Here is an 18,972-nt window from a genome sequence, read left to right as displayed (position 1 = left end):
CTCGTTGTCAGTGCTTCTCTGATGAGTCCGATGACTTGTTTATTTAAGGCAGCGGCCATTAAGCCAACAAATTTCCCTCCGTGAAATCAAGAACATCCAACCACCTTCTCTTCTCTCGCCACCCGATCCCATTTTAGTCATGGGAACTCCCGGCAGCAGCCTCGGCAGATTCTGCTTTTTAATGATTAAATTGTGTTTTCAGCAGCTTACTCAGCCTGTTATTGTTCAATTTGTCGCGTTTCAGGACAAGAACAACGGCTCCTTCTCTCCCTCTTTCTTTTCTTTTCTCTCTGTTGAAGCCGCCGGTGGAAATTTGCCAGATAATCAGAAAAGAGCGCAGCCGAGAAATCAATGACTTCCCCACTTCCTTTCTGCTGGGTGGTTTTGGAACATGAATTCATCCACACAGAAGATTTAGGGAATAAAACAAGCCTCCTTGCAAAGAGAACAACCTGAAAACCTGTCACTCTCTCTCTCACACACACGCACACACACACACACACACACACAGGAGCCACTAACACCGTTTCCATCACCCTCGTCCTGCTTTCTCCATTACAAGGCGGCTCCCAGGAGCCCCATGGCCCTGCCCGTAATCTCCCAGGACAGAACCGATGCAATCCCAGTTAACTGCCAACGATGACATTCCAATACCGTTTAGAACTCCGACTCCGAGGTGCCCTGGTGTAATATCAGCCTCCATCCTCTCACCGGCGGTCGTGAGGGCCTGACACCGGCCCCGGGAGGCGCCGCCTTTGGCTGAGAGTGTGACAACTCATCTCCCGCTGAGGTTTCCTTCTGTCTAACAGGAGGGGCTGGATTTTGATGGAGGTCACGCAGTAAAGACCTTAAGTGGTTTGGTACCATCAAAGTTGGGCGGTGGAGGCGGATCTGCCGCACTGAGACGAAGCGTCCAACCAGTTTGTGGATTCTAAATCCATCATCAGGCCTGAATCAGGAGAAAGGAGATAATAGAAATGATGGAACTGAGGTTAGAAGTTTCTCAGAGGTCGCTCTGCAGTTAATTACATGGTCTTTTATGGGGAGCATTAAATGGCCGTACACACATATCACAGAGAACAAAAAAAGGCTTTTTATAGAGAGCACGTGTGGGAACTGATGTTCCAGAAGACAGATAGCAGTATTTACATATGCATGATCCTCCCGAAAGAACAGATTTATCCGTCAGCACAGGTCATAAATTCTCCCCCGCCCGTCTCAGCAGATGGGACCAAGAACTTAACGTCAGACATCCAATACTGTAAACTTCTGAGACAGATGGTCTCTGTCACCCCACAGAGTTTGTTTATCATAGATCGGCTCCCGTTTACCCAGTGGATGCTGGAAACGACGGTGAATCATCGTGACTGACGGCTAATTTGGGGGCATTTGGTATCTGTAACAACGCCCAAACTCATAGGTGTTTTCAGTCAACAATTTACGCTGCAGCGGTGCTAATGCTAACAGTAAGTGGCTCATTAGCGCAGAGCTGCTGCTTGGTTCTGATTTAATACACGTAAAGGCAGACGGAGAAGCAGCGGCTCTAGTTAGCACGTCCTCTGTCTCCTACCGCTCTGAGAAGACGCGCTGGTAAACCGCCTTGATGTCCTGATTATGCTCAGATAAGAGAACATCCCGAGTCCTCACGTGCAGATTACGGGCGCTCATCAACTTCCGAGCCACGGCACGCGCGGCTAAAGTGCATTCTTGCAGAATTAAAGCCGACGCTCCGGACCTCAACGTCTCAGTCAGGGGAATTATGGAATGTTGGCGCTCACACGTCCGTCACTGCGCGATATTTCTCCGTTTGCTCATATCCAACGTGCGATGCTGCACTTAAACAAGCCCGCCCACACGGGGAAGGATTTCAAGGTCAAGGCAGAAAGCGCCGGCGTTGCCGGCTGCCAGTCTTTGCGCTGCCATGAACGTGGGCCCAGTGTAATCTCATTACAGGTAACGTAAAGCACGGACGTATGGCGAGCAATCGTGCACATGACCTCATAAACACAGGTTTACACAAGCGTCTGTCATTGACCCCGTGCCTGTGATTAATGCGCCGTCGGGAATCTCTTAACGCCATGGCGACCCACGTTTGGTCATCAAGCTCTGGGTCTAAGTAGTAAATTGTTATTATAGAAGAAAGGGAACAAAACAGGCGATTATTAAAAATGAGCGACATGACTGATCTGAGGTCAGACCATTAGAGTCGTACGCAATCGTGAGGCCGTTGACTTTTATTGAGGGAACTCTCTCCTGCGTGGGAGAGAAGAGGCCGCAGTTATGAGTTTGGAGTTTTCTTTTCATCTGTTCGCCGCCATTAAATGCCAGCGATCGGTTAAACAAGGCTGGCTCGCCGTGCTCGCCGCTATGCAAATTGGACCCTTTGATGTTGAACCAACAACACAAGGACGGACTGTGCGTGTGTACGTGTGTGTGTGGGGGGGGGGGGGGGGGGGGGGGTATTTTTAATCAGGAAATGGTCCTAACGAGGGCTCATGTTAGCAAAATAAAAACAAGAGCAAAAAACAGAGTTGACTGACACCAGCGGAACATCAAGTTGCCCGCGTGCTTTGGTTGTTTTGGGCCGTTGTCCCTGGAATGTTGCTCTGATTGAGAGAAAAGGAATTCTGGGGGCAGGGTGTCATGCTGGAGTCATCATGGGAAGCAAGCATCTTTTACAGGAATGAAGTCCAATTCTATCTGTCTGGTATTATCAGTAATTATTGGTTGTATTTTAACTTTTAAAAAGCAACAATTCAACATATTTGACTCATCCTGGACCCTGTAATAAGCCCGTTTAATGAACCCTGGCAGCAGCTAAAGTTTATCTGGAGTTTCCTGCCTCCTGGGACAGTGAGGGTAATAAGATTATTCCGCAGATGAAGCACTAAGACGTCTTGTGTGTGTTATTAAATGGTATTTCCATCAGGCTGCCATAATTGTGATGGCAGAGGGCAGATGACCACACGCAGATCTACACGGGAAACACAGATGCGCTTATCTGGTGTTATCAGTTAATAGTTTGTGGTGGGTTTCTTTAAATTAAAACGCAGGACGACTTGAATGAAAGCTGCTACCGTGGATGCAACCGACACTGCAAGTTATTGGACTTTAATTGGAGAGTTAATGAAAGCGGAACTCAATTTTCTCCTGGCAGAGCGGTAAATGGCGCGACGCCCGCACCGTCCTACAGAGAGGTGGAATGGAGGACCCGGCGCCTCCTCCTGCCTCCTGAATGAAGAGACAGCAGCATCCCTCAGGTGGAACCTGGCTGTGTGAAATCTGCACTTTGTGCACTGAAAATGTATATTTCGGTTAAGTGCACTCCAATTTCGGTTCAATAAAAACACTAAACCAGGAAGATAAATAACATTTCCATCCTTTATATATGCACATTTACCATCCCGCCACAATATACATACATTTAAGGGATAAAACAGGCAGCCAGCGGTTGCTGTAAGTGCCTTTGAATAAAGAGTGTTTCAGGGGGGTTTAGCATAGTGGGTAAAAGAGGATGTGCTTGAGGACGGTGATGCTTCGGGATAAAACTGTTTATAAATCTTGTGTTATGACGTTTCCAGGAGGTCAGCGTTGATGGTGTCCAGTGTGGGCAGCAGTCCGCCCTTTTTCTAATTCTGTGTCAGGACTTTCTGTCTCTGCTGCCCCAAAGAGGGAGGACGCGTTCAGGTAGGTGGGTTCAGGTAGGTGGGTTCAGGTCGGTGGGTTCAGGTAGGTGGGTTCAGGTAGGTGGGGTCAGGTAGGTGGGTTCAGGTAGGTAGGTTCAGGTAGGTAGGTTCAGGTAGGTAGGTTCAGGTAGGTGGGTTCAAGTAGGTGGGTTCAGGTAGGTAGGTTCAGGTAGGTAGGTTCAGGGAGGTGGGTTCAGGTAGGTAGGTTCAGGGAGGTAGGTTCATGTAGGTGGGTTCTGGTAGGTGGGTTCAGGGAGGTAGGTTCAGGGAGGTGGGTTCAGGTAGGTAGGTAGGTTCAGGGAGGTCGGTTCAGGTAGGTAGGTTCAGGGAGGTGGGTTCAGGTAGGTGGGTTCAGGTAGGTAGGTTCAGGTAGGTGGGTTCAGGTAGGTAGGTTCAGGTAGGTGGGTTCAGGGAGGTCGGTTCAGGTAGGTAGGTTCAGGTAGGTGGGTTCAGGGAGGTGGGTTCAGGTAGATAGGTGCATGTAGGTAGGTTCAGGTAAGTGGGTTCAGGTTGGTGGGTTCAGGGAGGTGGGTTCGGGTAGGAATGTGGCACTGCTGTGACAGATGGCCAGAACGCTTCCTCTAATGGTTCTTGAACTGTTCTCTCTGTCGACCTCCGTGCAGCCTTTATCTCCATTAGCCTCCAGGAGGTCTGGGAAACCTTGGAGCCCAGCGCAGATGGATTCTTCTGCTGGTGTTTGACAACTGGTGCATGATGTGCATGACGTGATGTATCGGAGAACCAGCCTCGTCAGGCACTTCAGGGACCTTTGGGGCTGTCGTGGATGTCTTCATACGGTTGAAGACAGGGCAGAGAAGGTTAGAGAAGATATCTGTTCGAACCTCACCTGACTCTACAGCACCGTCCTGGACCAGCCGCTCCACATATGCTGGTCCTACAGATGGAGCACATTTGCAAATCGCTGCGAGGTGCCGGATTGATGTCTGGAAGCAGGTGAAGAACCCGCTGCTGATGCGCCCCCTCTGGTCAGGCTACTGGTGTTGCTCTGCCTGTTGGAGTGATGCATCTCTCTGGCCACGTGCACAACTGTGGCAGCTAGCTTTAACATGTTGGTCAGTCAAAGACTCAGAGAGTAAGAGTGAAAATACGCAGCTGATGATATCTCATGCTAAACAACCCCCTGGCTCCCAGTTCAAGGTTTTTACATTTGATTTTGAGGTAAAAGTGGGCAAATTTAGAAGAACTGTCACTCAGAGGCAGGGTCAAGTCTTTATTTCAACTGTCCTCCTCTTAGCCGAGCACAGCTGAGGCCCTAACAAGAGCACAGAAGCTGTCCACAGATACCTTCACAGGCTGCTTCTTCAGATGAAGTCTGCACGTCTCCAAATTCTTTGTCATTCTCCCCGACAGGGATGCTGCGTCACGCTATCTCAATCAGCGTTAAGGGAGGCCAAAACAGAAGATCCTGACAAACTGCTGATGCTAAACCATCTGACTGATCCATAGAAATGTCAGCGTGTGCGCTGCTGCGGCTGCCGAGGAGGATAAGTGCGGTTTCAGATGGACTTTCGCTGGCTGAAGACGCCGTCGCGGGCTCAGCTTGTCTGACGCATAACAAACATCAAACATCGCTGAGAATTCATTTGCATTTGCTGAGAGGCTGTTCAGGCTGATTGCCTCGATTACAGGCAGTTTGTGAAATGGCAGAGGCAGAAGGAGGCGATCAAATAAAGGTAAATGCTTCTTTGGGTGGCCTTTACTTCTTAGAGGGGTAGATCCCTGGATCCCTGGAGACACCGGAGGGGTGGAACATCCCAGGACAATCCTGGGTGGATGAATGGAAGGAAAAAAGCCTGTAAACAAAAAGAATAATCCGAAGATTAAAATCCGAAGATTTCGAGGAAAAGGGCGATAGATTTCGAGGAAAAGGGCGATAGATTTCGCGGGAAAAGGGCCATAAATTAGTTCGGCAGAACATAAATGCCACATTTGCCAAATGCCAAATTAACTTCACAAATCAAACGTCCCCACAGCGAAGTCGCCGGTCGTACGTGCGGGAAGTCCGACGTCAAGGTCGCGGTCGCCGGGGAGACGACGTCTGAAAACCGATGAGGAGTCCAGCTTTCTCACATCTGGAGGGGCGATTGGCCGCAGGTGAACCCCGAGGCCCCAACAGACGTCGCTGCTAAAGATCTTTGAGAAGATCAACGAGACCAATGGACCAATGAGAGGCTGTCCTCTCAGTCACATGCACCTGCGAGTCGGCAGTGGCCACAGCCGATCCTGAGTGATTAGAATTATTTCGCCGTGTGTGTCTCAGATGTTTCTGGACTGCGGAATGTAAAAAGCGCCCGTGTCGTGCCCCTGGTGGTCCCCGCACGCCAGCCAGATTCCCTCCGCTGCTCGTCACATGTCGACAGCGTGTCAGAACGCGTCGCCTCGCTCGGTGTCAGGCGCTATCTACAAATTTCATCCATTCCTCTCATTAGCTTGACAGATGCAGCTGAGTTCGTGCTGAACTGAGGCCAGGCGCGCCGCCATTGGCTTTCCCCGAACAGCCGGCGACCCGGGCCGTGTTTGAACAGCCCGGCTGCCAAAACTCAAGCCTCCAAAGAGCCGGGGAATATTCCGGCGGCATCCTGGGGCCCCGCCGACAGCGACAGATTGCTCCTGACTGCTTCCTCTAAACAATTACTGGCGTATCTCAATAAATGCAGCTTAACAGTGTTGAGAGGGAGAGCGGTTAGAGAGCAAAAGGCTCCAATAACACCTTTAAATTTGACAGCCACCATCCTACACGCTTAGAAATCCAGCGCTGGGGGAGGGGGGGAGTCCTGCATCTGCAACCTAGCGGCCTGATATGGCTAACCGTGTACAGTTGTCCTTTTAATAATGCGTTATCTACCACTAAAGCCGCTTGAGGAGAAATACATGCACACATTTAAGAGCATTGCACAAAAGTACTTCTGCCAGTTTTCATAAGCCGTAGAGCTCATGAAAGCGTTTCTCTTCCTGCCACAAATATCAGGACTCACACCTGTTTAATCTTAACTTCCACATCCTCCATCCTTCCTTTGATAGATGAGGGAGCAAAAAAAAAAGGCTTCAAACATAACAAAGGGGCTGTGAATGCGCGCTTTTCCGTCCAACTTGCGACAAGGAGATGTTTACGCTAGCAGTCGCCAATTATCTCAGCGTGTGATAGCGGAGTCTCACACCTACGCGGCAGAGCCACGGAGACGGCGGACGTGGTGGGAGAACAACACCGAGATGTCTCCTGGAAATGTTAATGTGTTGGCGAGGGGAGGCGGGAGGACTTAAACAGGCGGTTGAACCCAGGTGGCGGCTAGAAGAGCGAAAACACGGCTAGAAGAGCGAAAACACGGCTAGAAGAGCGAAAACACAGCTAAACATGATGGTGGCCGGTTTTTCAGCTTCCAGCTACTCTAGTTCTGAGAAGGAACGCTGGTTTCCTGCACCTCCGCTCCGATTTCTCCCAAGGCTTCGATTCTGACGGCTTCATTAATGAGCCGGGGTCCATTTAAAGGCTGATCTCCAATCTAATCTCTAAGCTGCTGTCCCGCCTCCTCTGTAGCGTGCAGCTTCACGCCCGTCTTGTTCTGCCGAGGCTCTTCGCCGCCCCTGAAGCCGCTCGGGCCCCTTTGCTGTCCTGCACCTAACAGGATGGCAGTTGTAATGACTGCCGTCCTTCCCAAAGTCACGGAAGTCATGAGTCAGCAAACCAGTGTCACTCTGGAGGCGAGCGCACGTGCACATGCTAGCTGCTTTTTAAAGGCATGACGGCCAGGCAAGGGCACGCCGCAGGGGCGAGAAAGTGTAAGGTAAGCATGTCAATAATTATCAGGCATGCAGGGCTGCTGACGGGGAATGACGGGGTCCTTGTTTGTGCACGTGGGATGAGGCCCGCGGTCAACATTCAAGGGGAATAAATGCCGTCACAAATGTGACATTTGTTTTGGTCTTTGCACGCCAGGCGGAACGGCGGCGCCACGATCCGGCGCGTACGTGAACAAGTTGTGCTCATTTCAAAGCGGCGCGTGAGTCCTCGGAGCGGGAAGGGCTGGCTCGCCGCGCGCCAACAGATCCTCAGCGCGGGATCTCTCGGGGCGCCGGGGCGCTGGCACAGGACGGGTGATGGATCGACTTCAGAGAGCGAACCCCCCCCCCCCCCCCCCCCCACGCTCGCGTGTGAGCGCGCTGCGTGCGTGCGAAGAAGACTCCAGAGCTGCCACAGCCTGATTGGCTGGAGCCTGGGAGGCTTTTATCCGCGCACATCAAAACGGTTTACAGATGTGATGTCAAGGACACTCGGGGGGGGGCAACGAAGGAGAGGACGACCTGGGACCTGAGGGACAGCACAGTTCAGTCTGTTCATCTACGTTAGTCTCCCCTCCATCGCCTTGGTCTTAACATCACAACAGCCGTCTCACTTCCTGTTTTACAGGAAGTGCTTGACACACCCCAACGTGTTTCCCGCCCTTATGACGGTCCGGATCATCTCTGATTGCCCCCACGTGTTTAACTAGGCTTGTCTGATCCTTGACCAGTCTTGTCAAGAGCAGCCGACCAGGAAAATCAGCTTCCACGTTCTCCTCCTCCTCCTCCATCACAGTATTGTGACGGGGGCTGTAGAACTGTAGAAACACACTGTGCCGGAGCGTCGTCTGCGGAACGTCTAGGGAACGCTGCGACGCTTGATGGAAAAACTGAGCTTTAGTGTTTGAGAGGAAGAGGAGGAGGGAAACACGTTCCTTTAACTGGCTCTAAATGCAGCCGTTACTGGTTGACTGATGTCCAGTTCTTTGGGTTTTGGCAGGCAGACATTGTTCCAAAGTTTCATGGTGTGAAACCTGACCCACTTTAAAGTTTTTGCTGCACGTTAAAGGCCTGGATATCACTTTATTATTACAGTCTGAGCAGAATAAAACCTCTGAAAGAGTTCCGAGCTCTCTTGGACTTTAGTTTGAAGGTCTACGAGTGGGAATCGAGGGTTGAACAGCGTGTTGGCGTCTACAAAAGGCGGCCAGGGTTGGATTTCTCTGTCAGAGGGATGGAAACCGGCGCGCTGGTTCAGGTCACAAGCGGTTTATGTCCGTTTATTTTTCAAAATGTAGGATCTCTGCACACTTCATGTTGTCCTTCCTGTCTGTTCTGGTCCTTCTCCCTGATCACCCTCACATCTTCCACCTGTGTCCCGTCTCTCACCTGTGCCTCGTTATCGCTGCCCCACACTCCTGTATTTAAGCCGTGCTCTCCGCCTGGATCATGACATGAGTCCTAATTTCCCTTTCCTCTCCTTCACCACCTAAATTTAACATCTCAGGTCTCCGTTCTGGCCCAGCAGCACCAGCCGGAGACCCTGAGGACTCTCCTGTCACACTCTTGTTAGCGCATTAGAGTCAGCAGGACGTTTCTCTAGCTGGGACAAGAAACGAGGAAGAGAGTCTTCGCCCCAGCCGTTTAATGAAAGCATTCTTAAAATGAACGTCACGCACCCCCGGCAAGACCCGGCTGAAGCTGTTCTGGTTCAACAACAAAAGGAGGAAAATTAAACGCACATTAGTTCAGAATATAAAGGAACAGCCCCGAACCAATCATTAAAATTAGCGTGGGCCGTTATCACCCGCTGCAGCTACACATGGAATTTCCTTATATGCGGGAAGGAAAAAACCATCGGAAAGATCCCTAAAGGCTGCTAGCGCACTGCTGTCATCAATCATCTAATTTTGGACAGTTGGGTTGGTCTCGTAATCCTTCACTCTAATATTTTCTCCTTCTCCTACACACAGATGTCCGAATTCAGCCAATTGAGCCACCAAAGAAATATTTTAAGTATAATATATGTACTCTAACCCCCGTGGGATCCAACTGTTGATGCTAACTTGTCCCAGAGAACAGTCGCCTGAATTTATGTTGGCTTGGATAGTAAATTTCGAGGGCTGGAAAAGATTAAAATGTCACAAGGAAAATTCCCATAATCCACCTGCACGATGCTCTGAGCCGCAATGTGTGGCCAAATATAGATCGATACGTTTTGCGCTGCCTCCATTCATGTTGAAGAAAAACAGGCGCTAAAGGGGAAAAGGATGAATCAGCAACCTTTTCTCTCCAAATCTGATTCAAACGACGGTTTTGATGCTGCAAAACGACCCATTTTCCAACTAAACACACACAAACGTGGAACTCCTGGCGTCTAAGCCCACGTTTGATGCCGGCAGAAATGGGTTGACATTCATTCCAAACGCCTGATAACGAGGTCGGAAACAGATGTCGGAACGAGTGCGACGCAACCGAGAAGGAATTTGGGAAGATGGAGCAAATGAGTGTGATACCAGGGGTGTTTGTAGCTGTGGGGGGAGGTCCAGTCGTGTTACCGTGCGGTGCTACACATCATCTGTTCATCAGGGGAAAATAACAGGATGTTAGCGCTGTCATTTTACATTTGAAGCTATGCTAATGCTCCGAGTATATGTTTTGCTGTATGCAAGCTCAGCTTATGGAATAAGGTGTCAAAATGGCACGAAAACCTGTGTGTCAGAGATGTGGAGCTCGCCGCATCGTCCCCGAGAGGCCCGGCCGCGCCACGTTCCCGTCCGCTGCCAGAAACAATTATTGCACCAACACGCGGGCCAATATCTACCCAGCCCTCAGGCGCCTCCAGCTGGCAGCGCCGACAGAAACTTCACGGGTTTCACGTGAAACTAAAGCGGGAGGAGCGTTACGCGGTGATGGCGGACGGAGAGTAAAGTGGGGATTAAAGCGCCACCAACAGTCAAGGGCTCCAAACAACATAATGCATCTCAAATTGAACCATATGCTCCCTGTTAAATTAGCCCAGTATCCACAGGAGGGACGCCCACGTTGGAAGAGTCACCAGAGCGCAACTTTAGGGCGCCGCCAAGATTAAGTGGCAGCGCATTAAAGTGCACGTCCCTCACAAACCAACAGCCTGCCACTGTTTATGGTTTTAGCACGTTTGCTCAATGAACCCACGACCCCGAGAGACATGTTAGCGAAATGACAGCTAATAGCAACGGCAGCCACAATGCTGAGCAATGGATGCAACGAGCGTGGGACATAAATATGTGGGCCGACCCACATCCAGTCATGTGACAGTGTGGTGGATTCATACGACAGCTAATGGTTGTGGGTGGCACGGCGTTGGAGCCGTAAGCACAATGGCTCACAGCGATTTTGGGCCTCTGTGGAGTTTCCAGGTTGTCCCTTCCCAAAAAAAAAGGATTAGATTGATTAGAGACACTTAAGTGGATGGCATGGTGTTCTGTGATGGATTCCAGCACCCCTGCAATTAGCAAGTAGCGGTTAGCACAAAGGGTTGCCCTGGTATTTGTCATAGAATGTCAGCTCATTCAAGTATTTAATTAAAATGATGTAAGTTACATCAATCAATCAATCAATCTTTTTTTATATAGCGACGGTTACAATCAAAATTGCTTCTAGGCGCTTTACAGAATCCCAAACACGACTTGAATAAGTTACTTTTGTGGTGCTAATTTTGCATGTTAAATTGGCCATAAAATGAGCATCCAAGTTTTCTGTCTAAGTGGCACATTTGGAAACGTACGTGTTTGCTTTTCCTTTGCTTTTGTTTAGGAAGTGTCGCGCATTAGCATCCAGTGGCTAATATCCAGCTGCAGTCGCGGCTGAGAAGCAGCTAACCGAAGCTGAAACCGAAGCGCCACGAACGTGCTGACGGCTGCAGCTTTCCAGGAGCTCATCGAGCTGCCGCACCTCCTCTTTTATTTATCTATTTTTTCTCCAGTTGTGCCCTAAAGGTTGAGGTTACAGCAGTCTTTTTTTTCTTTTTCTGCTGATCACGTAAACGGGATAATTACCCGGCTAGTTCACTTTCTTTATCCTCGCCCCCGTTTCGGCGGGAGCGCTAATGATCTGTACGAACGGAACCATTAATAATCCCAACAGAGGTTGTTTGTTACTGGAGCCTGGCCTGTCTATTTACTTCTGCCGTGCTTGGCTGTCAAATATAGTCCCACATCAGTCACGCGACAACTAGTTCTGCGTTTCTGGAAATTTTACCCACAATTCTCCTGTGCACTTCCAACAAGGACACACGAAGACGACCCAAAGGAGGCCAAAAGACACGAGGACGCATGAAATAATGGAATTTATTTTCAGGGAATTACCCAAGTGGAGGATGATGGGATTTTCAGCGGTATATTTGGGTGGGGGAGGGCTTTCGCCGCGTCCTCTGGGAAACCAGTGACGTCACAGCTAATCAAGGTTAGAGGAAGCTGTCGATGTAGCCGGAGACGCTTCCGTCCGTGCTGACACACTTAACGGTATTTGATGACCGGGCTGGTTCGTTTTGAAAGCTGTTGTAATTGGTGATCTTTTTGCACGCACAAAAGGACATTATCAATGGTTTTTAGCCTCCATAGGGCCTGAATCACGCTGTGGTGAAGCACAATTGGGTCAGGAAGAGTCAGAACCTAATTTGGCGCTCTTCTAAACTGGCCCTTAACGAGATAAATTCGGTTCCGCTAGCTTGGCTTGACGAAAGACCGGACTCTCTCTTTGAATTTTTCCGTCTTCAAGCGTAGATCTGATTTCAGAGATCAGAGCGTGCTGACAGGTGGTTATTGTATTAATTATGTGCTTTTGATCGTGTGCGTGCCACGTCCTACTGCATCAGGTCATCTCCTGAAGTTGAGCCCCGGGGTTTAAATGCTAATGCTGCTCAATGAATTCCAGCTGCCTAAACCAGAGGTCACGTGTCCCGGCTCTGCCCTCAACCCTTCCTGAACTGACTCCACCCACCAGTGCGCCGCAGCATCAACATTTATGATGTTAGACACAAGCGGTTCTAGTTGCTTAAATGTATATTTTTACGCTACCTTTTTGCCAGTTAAATTGAATCACTTCTGTAGCGCTCGCGCACTTTGCCTTAAAGGTCAAATATCCTCACAGAAGCCCTTTTTTGGGCTCTCCTGCAGGCACAAGATGTTATGTCACACTGAGTGCTGAAGAGCAGCCATGTCAGAGGGTGGTTGGCATTTCCCAAATGGATTCTGCCCTTTTAGAGTCAATCGCCCGAATAGCACATTACATCATCGTTTCTGTAAAGTTGAATTCTTAAAGTAGCTAGTGCTGAGTTGTGATCTCATTTCTTTGGGTGTCATCTGACAGCAATCATCTCGAAATGGTGACGTGCAGCAGCGGGTCGCTAATGAGAAGCTGCTGTAATGACAGCCTGCCACAAGATGGCACTGTTCTTACCGTGACCCTCTAGTTGGAGCGTTAACCTAGCACCTTTTTAAGCTCTTTTATGCTTCTTCCTTCTTCCTGAACACAGTTTTTACTTCCACCTCACTCGAATGTTTCCATCCACACTTTTCCGGTGTGTATTTGCTGAAAAGAACAATTTCGTCTGGTATGACTCTGCCATATGTTCCTTTCTCTTTAGCGTTAGTGTCACCTTCAGGATGCACCAGCTGAAGTAGCAACACCCAAGGGAGGTTTCATCACATATCCCTGAGAGACGCATCAACTGAAGTCCAAAAGCACCTTCAACATCATCACAAACGGTGTTCAGAGCTGCTGGACAAAGAGATGCGTGTTTCTGCTAAATACGGCTTGAAATGGTAGCGCTGAACAAAATATATATATAAATCGAGCAGCAGAAAGGCATATTTTTCACAGTAACTCTCAGTTTATTATTAAAACGCCTCAGCGGGGGAACCTGCACGTCACCGCACCACCTTAAATTATCTGTGCAACCTCTCTAAACGATCAGATTCACCTCTGAACCTGCTGACAAACTGCTGGCGTATTCGCACAGAGGCCATAAACAGTGCAGCCTTACATCAAGCAGACAATATAGCACACTATAAATTCCACTTTCATTTAATTTAATCCAGATTCCATTCAAGTTATAATTAAGAGCAGACTGCGGCATCCCAGCGTGGCTCCCTGGGGAGTTGTTTGTAGTAATAATCACGCAGCAACAGGATCGAACGGTAAAAACAGCAGCAGCACGCGAACTAACCGCCGGAAAGCGTCGCGTCCCCCCACCCGGATCTCCTGGGCCAAACCGGAACGGTCTCGTGGGCGACGTGAGCTTCCAGGAACACGACACGTGCAGATGCTATCAGAGAGACTCCCGAAGTGGAGATCTGCTCATTAGAAAACTGGCGGCACAAGTCTCATTAGTTTTGACCATTTCATAATTAGACAAGGGATTTATTATTAATCTGGCCATTAAGCTCGGCAGGGCTCAGTCTTGTCCCGTGCTGCTCCCCTCCAGCTCACACTGGAAGGGTGTGTGTGTGTGGGGGGGGGGTTCTGTACGACTAGGAGACCTCAGCTGCTCAACCTCAGCGAAGGCAGAATAAAAGGAGGGCCGGAGGCATGTAGGGAATGCTGACGTCTCCTTTCCAGAGACGCGTGGACGACACCTCTGCTGTCCAGTTAAACTGCACCATTAGCATACGGCCGCCTGACAAACGGGCGTCTGTCTCGTCTCGTCCCATCAGCGAGCCTGGTTACACAACACAGAGCACGCAGAGGTGTGTTGGGGCGGATCCCTGGGAGCGTCACATCCCTCCCGTGAGTGGCGGGTGAGGGCGGAGATCAGTGATGATGCTCACGTCTGATGGGATCACGTGATCAGAGGTGACGATTGCAAATGTGAGCGCGTCAAACCCACAGCAGGGAGGAGACCCTAGAGGGAAGGAGGAGGTATTTCCTGCCGCTCCACAGAGATCCCGGAGCGGTGGTTAATCCAGTTTCCTGTCGAGCAACAAACCCACACGGAGGCTTCAGACGCGTTTGGATGAATAACTCTGGTCTCTTAATCAATCAGCTAAATGTTACCAGGAAGTTGTTGGCTTTTTATACAGCATGAGGGTTCGATTTGGAGGAATTTGGAGATCAGGGGAGCGATATTCCAGCACCATTGGAGCGGCTCTGCGTCTATATTGAAGCAATATCTCTTATGCCAGGGGGAACCAGGATTAGCATGTTCAGGATATGATGGTGTTCATACCTTAATGTTGTCTTTCACCACAAATCCAGTGTTTATAAAGTCTTCTAACCTCTGGAAACTGTAAGAAGTGATTTTATTCACAGAATTTCGTCACTCAGTGGAAGTTTGAATACGTAAATTAGATAAATCAGTGATTCAGTGCCCTCATCCCTCGATGGAGTAAACATAATCAAGGTTAGCATTCTGTGGTTAGCGACCTCGCTACGTCCCTGCGGGTGCCACGTGGAACTGTCGGAGGAAGATTAGCGGTTCAAAGGCAGAGGCGTGGGAACCGCTCCCTCTCCCGGCCGGGTCTCACGAGGGAGACGACACCGGGGAGCTTAGCGTGATCCAAACAATTGATGGGTTTACATCGGGAGCTCCCCCGAGCCACAACGCTGCCGCGTTCACCTAAAGCTCGCTGCCGGTGCTGACAGGGAGGCCGAAGCCGTGCAACCCAGGCTGCAGGAGATGTTTATTTAAAGGTCAGTGTGGAGAACAGCTCTGGCTTCATGCTGCCAGCGGGAATTTTAGCTACAGTCGGCAGTTCTGAGGCTGTGAGGAGCCGAGGAGCTGGCTCACAGGAGCAGGCACGGAGGAGATGTTTATCAAACGTGAGGATTGGGATGATAGTTGGGTTTTCCCTTCTACTTTGAATGACCAGGAATCCAGCAGTCTTGCTGTCTCCGGGGAGTTCTCTTGTGTCCAGGTCTGCGTTTTTCTGAGCTCCTGGAAGCAGGAAAAGTCCTCGTCCACCTGTCATTGTTTCTGATGGAACCGCCGCCGTGGCCCCTCCTCTAATCCGCTGTGATTCGGGCCGCAGTCCCGCTAAAATTCAGGAGAAGGGAAAAAGAGGATTTTTTTCCCAGCATGCTCTTTGCTGAGTCTACGCTCCTCATCAATATCCACTCAGGTCTGGCCGGTTTCCCACTCTGGCTACAAAAACAGCCAGAGTGGCTCAGAATGACCCCTGTTAGTTTGGTTTTAATTTCCCGGACCACGAGACAAGGCAACAGAAGGTCCGAATGTGGCGGTGGCAAGAGGGCAGAGCCAGAAGAGACCGGAGCGGCGGCACAAGGGGGAAATAGTTATGACAAGAAAGACAGATGATTTAAAAAAGCTCCCTGAACAGGGAAGAATGTGTGTGTTGAGAGGGAGGGTCTGCCATCAACAGCGACCTGGTGGTACTCACAAAAGGTATGACATGATTCCGCTGTCAACCTCGTTAGTGCTAATGACGTGCTGGGGCTGAGGTGTCTTGGCTGTGATTATCTCTATTGCTATGACAACAAAGGTCGCGGCACAGCCTTGACCTCTGATGGCCTCTGAGCAAATGGGGAATCATTTATTTCAGTCAGTCATCTGTTGGTCAGTCGTTTCTGTTTGTTCCACCGGCGCCGTCTCTGGCAGCAGTGTTGTTGCTATGGCTACCAGTTTAATAAGCTCCGTGCAGCCGTAACGGCAGTTTAACCCCAACCTCTAAAAACACCACAATGTCCTCGGCGCCGTTCTTGACAGACGCTGTCAGAAATGAAGTGCGTGTGTGTGTGTGTGTGGGGGGGGGGGATTTTTAATAACGAGCCCTGAACAAGTGCGTGGAATGATTTAGGGTCTGGCTCAGGATCCAGGTTCTGCTCCAGATCCTGGAGCTTTTCCTGCCGTCGCTGCGCACGAGAGGCCGGCACAAAGAGTCGGCTGGCACAGGGGGAGGAATAAACGCCGGAGCTGTGCGGGCACAACATCTGAAGAGCCTCTGGGTTCCTGGGAAAAGCTCCCTGGCCTTTAAACAGTTAAATAAGGCTGAGAGGGACCACTCTGGAACGTGGATCCACTCTGGAATCTGTGTCATAATAGGGACCCCAGCACCTTTTGAGTAGCTCATATCCCCAGAACTGAACACTAATTATGGGGATGATGTCATTTGGTGGTCATGTGACGGCGCTCTGTACACGTAAGCTCGGCTGTAAACAGTGTGACTCCTCCGGGTGCTGGGATTCCTCAGCTGTGGTTTGGAGCCCCCGGGGCTCTGGGATGTTCGGACTGTTGCCATGGGTTCTCTGGAATATTGGTGCACTCGGGTTAGGGTTAGGTTAGGGCTAGGGTTAGGTTAGGGTAGAATAGGGTTAGGTTAGGGTTAGGATCCCCTGCTGTGGAGATAGATTCCCCCGGGATCTGTTAATAAACGCTTCCTCTTTTCTGCAGGCATGGTCTATTTATGTGATCTATGTGATATATAATGGCATTGGCATATATAAATATATTTTCAGGCTTCTGCGGTGGTTAAAGTGGTTCAGTGCATTATGCAGACGGATGCACATGCTATTTCACTATTTCTGCATATAGATAACTTCTTTTTTTGCTCATGTTTAAGGATGTGTGAACAGTGCTGATACCAATTTCCATACTGATTGCAGCAATCTCTGTGTTATTCATTAGGTAGAGGACAATGTGACACATTTCTGATTCCATTTCTCTCCGTTGTCATTCGATGAGGTTTGGACCCAATGAAATAGCGCTTTCAGAGACGACTTATATTTTATTTGAATCGTGTCTTAATTATTCAATTTCATGACAAGAAAAACACTCAATTCTTGCTCATCAAGTGCCTTTGGGGTTGTCATTTCTGTTCATTGCCTGATATCCACGTGCTGCGTTCGCGGTCATCGGAGCACTCTGCAACTCCTGAGGTGAGGAGTTCTCATCTCGTCTGTTTAGGCGCATCGTTTCAGCTTTCTTCCTTGGATCCAAACCGGCTTTTCCAGCCTTGGGTGCGCGGAGCTCCTGTTTGAATCTTAAGCGATTAAAACGTGTCGGGGCCTCCTTAAAACCGCTGCACTTCCACTTCACATAGAGCTAAACTGTGCATATGCGATCGGCTGAGATTCGGCAGATCAAAAGAAACCAATTTTCCTAAATAAGAATACTCAGCCACAACAAAAGCTAGCTGGGAATCAAATGGACACCTTTTTTTATTCCACTTCCAGGCAGTTCTCCTCATCCCTGAACGTAGTCCTTTCATGTCATGGAAACCATTAGCACGTGTTCAACAAAGGAGATGCCGACGCTTCCTGCCGATTAGTGAAATTACATCCACCCCAGTAAAAGGAGGACATTATCCTTGTCTTCCTCAGGTTGCTTTAAAAGCCTGTGTTTAATCTGCGCACCACAAGGAAGCATGCCGGTCGTTCCCGGGTCGCCTCTTAGGAAAACAAATTCAACATGAATGTTTTTTTTTGTTGTTCTGGTTCATTCTACACACACCGTCCACCCTGAACCTGCATGAGAGGTTGTGTGTTGCACGTGTATCACCCTCGTATGGATTTTGTGGGCTCCTGGTCTCATTGGGATGGGGGATGGTTTCCAGTCTGCCCGTTGGCTTCGACTCAACCAGGCTGGAGCTCCTGCAGGGTCCATCAGATATGAGGTGCAGCCATTCAGCCCGTGGTCGATACGGGCAGAACTGCACCTCCAAAACAGCCCATAAAGTACAAATAAAACTATTTTAACCTCACGTACCAGCAGGTCTTCATACATTTACGTCGCCATCCCTCCTCAGCTTGTTCCCAGAAGACCAGGAAGGCCCGATCCCAGTGCCACCCCTCGCTACAGATCCCCATGTGGTCCAGAAGTCCCCCAGAGATTAAAGAGTGCCGTGGGGCCGCCACACACTGGGGCGGCTCAGCCGGTGCCTGACCGTACATTCGGTATGCAGCGCTGCAACTGTCGAAGTCTGACGGGGAGAGAGCGAGCGAGAGAGTGTTTATGGGCCACTGGAGATTTGATTACCTCCAGAGGTCCATTACCATTCATTAAATAATGTCCTGTTAACGCCTCCATCTGCATTCACCTCTGCGGAACGGCAGCGTCGCGCTCCAGTCAACCCGTTCCAGCCGGAATCAATTGACGATTTCGGCAGATAAAATCGAGGAGCCGTCGCGTCGCCAGCAGCTGGGAGCTTTTTGGGTGGTTTTCTTTTTACAACTGGTCAATTTGACCTTTTGGGCTATTGTGCGTCAGTGACGCGTTTTTGTTCGGAGCAAACATCCGAGCACATTTGTTCTGTTTGTTGTTTTATTTCCATCGGCACTGTTAATCTGGTGAGGGTGCAAAAACGTAAAAAAAGAACGGCTCAAACTGCACAGTTTGATTCCAGGGGCGTTTTTCCACCAGGTACAGTGAATATCTGTCCAAACATGGCCGCCAGGGTAAACACAGGGGGTGGGAGGGGGGGGTCAGATTTCACAAGCCGCCCTGCATCTTCCACGAAATGAAAGCTTTTAACAACCTGTTTATTATTTC

Source organism: Takifugu rubripes, chromosome 17 (genome assembly GCF_901000725.2).
Source record: "Takifugu rubripes chromosome 17, fTakRub1.2, whole genome shotgun sequence".
NCBI lineage: Eukaryota > Metazoa > Chordata > Actinopteri > Tetraodontiformes > Tetraodontidae > Takifugu > Takifugu rubripes.
Note: the sequence above shows the minus strand (reverse complement) of the source record.